The sequence below is a fragment of the Schistocerca serialis genome, chromosome 7, assembly GCF_023864345.2.
Source record: "Schistocerca serialis cubense isolate TAMUIC-IGC-003099 chromosome 7, iqSchSeri2.2, whole genome shotgun sequence".
Taxonomy (NCBI): domain Eukaryota; kingdom Metazoa; phylum Arthropoda; class Insecta; order Orthoptera; family Acrididae; genus Schistocerca; species Schistocerca serialis.
The window spans coordinates 295,474,634-295,478,741 of record NC_064644.1 but is presented as its reverse complement, the minus strand read 5'-3'; positions in this window follow the sequence as shown (position 1 = coordinate 295,478,741).

The window sequence follows — 4,108 nt, the reverse complement described above, 5'->3', positions numbered from 1 at the left end:
CTCTCCATGCTACTCTATCCTGTGCAAGTTTCTTCATCTCCCAGTACCTACTGCAGCCTATATCCTTCTGAATCTGCTTAGTGTATTCATCTCTCGCTCTCCCTCTACGATTTTTACCCTCCACGCTGCCCTCCAATGCTAAATTTGTGATCCCTTGATGCCTCAGAACATGTCCTACCAACCGATCCCTTCTTCTACTCAAGTTGTGCCACAAACTTCTCTTCTCCCCAATCCCATTCAATACTTCCTCATTAGTTATGTGATCTACCCATCTAATCTTCAGCATTCTTCTGTAGCACCACATTTCAAAAGCTTCTATTCTCTTCTTGTCTAAACTATTTATCGTCCATGTTCCACTTCCATACATGGCTACACTCCATACAAATACTTTTAGAAATGATTTCCTGACATTTAAATCTATACTCGATGTAAACAAATTTTTCTTCTTCAGAAACGCTTTCCTTGCAATTGCCAGTCTACATTTTATATCCTCTCTACTTCGACCATCATCAGTTATTTTGCTTCCCAACTAGCAAAACTCCTTTACTACTTTAAGTCTCTCATTTCCTAATCTAATTCCCTCAGCATCACCCGATTTAATTTGACTACATTCCATTATCCTTGTTTTGCTTTTGTTGATGTTCATCTTATACCCTCCTTTCAAGACACTATCCATTCCGTTCAACTGCTCTTCCAAGTCCTTTGCTGTCTCTGACAGAATTACAATGTCATCGGCGAACCTCAAAGTTTTTATTTCTTCTCCATGGATTTTAATACCTACTCCGAATTTTTCTTTTGTTTCCTTCACTGGTTGCTCAATATAGAGATTGAATAACATCGGGGAGAGGCTACAACCCTGTCTCACTCCCTTCCAAAGCGCTGCTTCCCTTTCATGTCCCTCGACTCTTATAACTGCCATCTGGTTTCTGTACAAATTGTAAATAGCTTTTCGCTCCCTGTATTTTTCCCCTGCCACCTTCAGAATTCGAAAGAGAGTATTTCAGTCAACATTGTCAAAAGCTTTCTCTAAGTCTACAAATGTTAGAAACGTAGGTTTGCCTTTCCTAAATCTAGCTTCTAAGATAAGTCGTAGGGTCAGTATTGCCTCACGTGCTCCGATATTTCTACGGAATCCAAACTGATCTTCCCCGAGGTCGGCTTCTACTAGTTTTTCCATTCGTCTGTAAAGAATTCGCGTTAGTATTTTGCAGCCGTGACTTATTAAACTGATAGTTCGGTAATTTTCACATTTGTCAACACCTGCTTTCTTTGGGATTGGAATTATTATATTCTTCTTGAATTCTGAGGGTATTTCGCCTATCTCATAAATCTTGTTCACTAGATGGCAGAGTTTTATCAGGACTGGCTCTCCCAAGACTGTCAGTAGTTCTAATGGAATGTTGTCTACTCCTGGAGCTTTGTTTCGACTCAGGTCTTTCAGTGCTCTGTCAAACTCTTCACGCAGTATCATATCTCCCATTTTATCTTCATCTACATCGTCTTCCATTTCCATAATATCGTCCTCAAGTACAACGCCCTTTTATAGTCCCTCTATATACTCCTTCCACCTTTCTGTTTTCCCTTCTTTGCTTAGAGCTGAATTTCCATCCGAGCTCTTGATATTCATACAAGTGGTTCTCTTTTCTCCTAAGGTCTCTTTAATTTTCCTGTGGGCAGTATCTATCTTACCCCCTGTGAGATAAGCTTCTACATCCTTACATTTGTCGTTTAGCCATCCCTGCTTAGCCATTTTGCACTTCCTGTCGATCTCATTTTCGAGAGGTTTGTATTCCTTTTTGCCTGCTTCATTTACTGTATTTTTATATTTTCTCCTTTCATCAATTAAATTCAATATTTCTTCTGTTACCCAAGAATTTCTACTAGTCCTCGTCTTTTTACCTACTTGATCCTCTGCTGCCTTTACCACTTCATCCCTCAAAGCTACCCATTCTTCTTCAACTGTATTTCTTTCCCCCATTCCTGTCAATTGCTCCCTTATGCTCTCTCTGAAACTCTGTTCAGCCTCTGGTTTAGTCAGTTTATCCAGGTCCCATCTCCTTAAATTCCCACCTTTTTGCAGTTTCTTCAGTTTTAATCTACAGTTCATAACCAATAGATTGTGGTCAGAGTCCACATCTTGCCCTGGAAATGTCTTACAATTTAAAACCTGGTTCCTAAATCTCTGTCTTACCATTATATAATCTATCTGAAACCTGTCAGTATCTCCAAGCTTCTTCCATGTGTACAAGCTTCTTTTATGATTCTTGAGCCAAGTGTTAGCTGTGATTAGTTTGTGCTCTGTGCAGAATTCTACCAGGCGGCTTCCTCTTTCGCTTCTTACCCCCAGTCCATATGCACCTACTACGTTTCCTTCTCTCCCTTTTCCTACTGACGAATTCCACTCACCCATGACTATTAAATTTTCGTCTCCCTTCACTATCTGAATAATTTCTTTTATTTCAGCATACATTTCTTCAATTTCTTCGTCATCTGCTGAGCTAGTAGGCATATAAACTTGTACTACTGTCGTAGGCGTGGGCTTTGTATCTATCTTGGCCACAATAATGCGTTCACTATGCTGTTTGTAGTAGCTTACCCGCATTCCTATTTTCCTATTCATTATTAAACCTACTCCTGCATTACCCCTATTTGATTTTGTGTTTATAACCCTTAGTCACCTGACCAGAAGTCTTGTTCATCCCGCCACCGAACGTCACTGATTCCCACTATATCTAACTTTAACCTATCCATTTCCCTTTTTAAATTTTCTAACCTACCTTCCCGATTAAGGAATCTGACATTCCACCCTCCGATCCGTAGAACGCCAGTTTTCTTTCTCCTGATAATGACGTCCTCTTGAGTAGTCCCCGCCCGGAGATCCGAATGGGGGACTATTTTACCTCCGGAATGTTTTACCCAAGAGGACGCCATCATCATTTATCCATACAGTAAAGCTGCATGCCCTCGGGAAGAATTACGGCCGTAGTTTCCCCTTGCTTTCAGCCGTTCGCAGTACCAGCACAGCAAGGCCGTTTTGGTTAGTGTTACAAGGCCAGATCAGTCAATCATCCAGACTGTTGCCCCTGCAACTACTGAAAAGGCTGCTGCCCTTCTTCAGGAAACACACGTTTGTCTGGCCTCTCAACAGATACCTCTCCGTTGTGGTTGGACCTAAGGTACGGCTATCTGTATCGCTGAGGCACGCAAGCCTCCCCACCAACGGCAAGGTCCATGGTTAATATTTGTATGGTACGAAAAGTGGCAAGTGACCCTAATTAAAGATGGGAGATGGTCAACATGACTACTAAAAAGAGGCCGTTTGATTTCAGCTACACCATTAATCACGCAAATCGAAAGGCTATCATGCAGCTAAATACCTAAGGACAGCAATTACGAAAACCTTCCATTGGAACGATCACATAAATATTGTTGTGGATAAGGAGAACCAAAGACAGCGTTTTATTGGCAGAGCACGTGTAAGATGCAACGAATGCTCCAAAGAGACTGCCTACACTACGCAACTCCGTCCTCTGCTGGAGCATTATTGTGCGTTACGTGGTCCTTACCAGACAGGATTGACGGAGGACAGCGAAAAAGTTCAAAGAAGGGCAGTTCGTTTTGTATTATCGCGAAAGAGGGTAGAGAGTGTGAAATTTAAAATGTTCCCGGCGGATTGAATGATAGAAGAGATTTCGGGATTGCAGAGGCTTGTCGTAAACTTCGCTCGACTGTGGAGTGAAGTTTACGACGACCGGTTGCAATCCCGAAATCTCTTCGAACAGGATAGAGAGTGTCACGCATATGTTAGGCGAGTTGGAGGCGGAGGCCATTAGCACTCATCCAGATGAGTGCTAAAAGGAATCCGTTAAACTTCGGTTACTCGATAGAGCTATCAAATCTGTAGATGCAGAACGTCCCGTCGACAACGAGGTCATCAAATACTGAGCAAAAGCTCAGATTAGGGAAGGGTGGAGAAGGAAAGCGGCTGTGCCCTTTCGAAGGCAGCATCGCGACATTTGCCTCAAGCAATTTAGGGAAATCACGGGAAATGTAAATGACGATGGCCGGACGCGGGTTTGAACCGTCGTTCTCCCTAATGTAAGCAAGT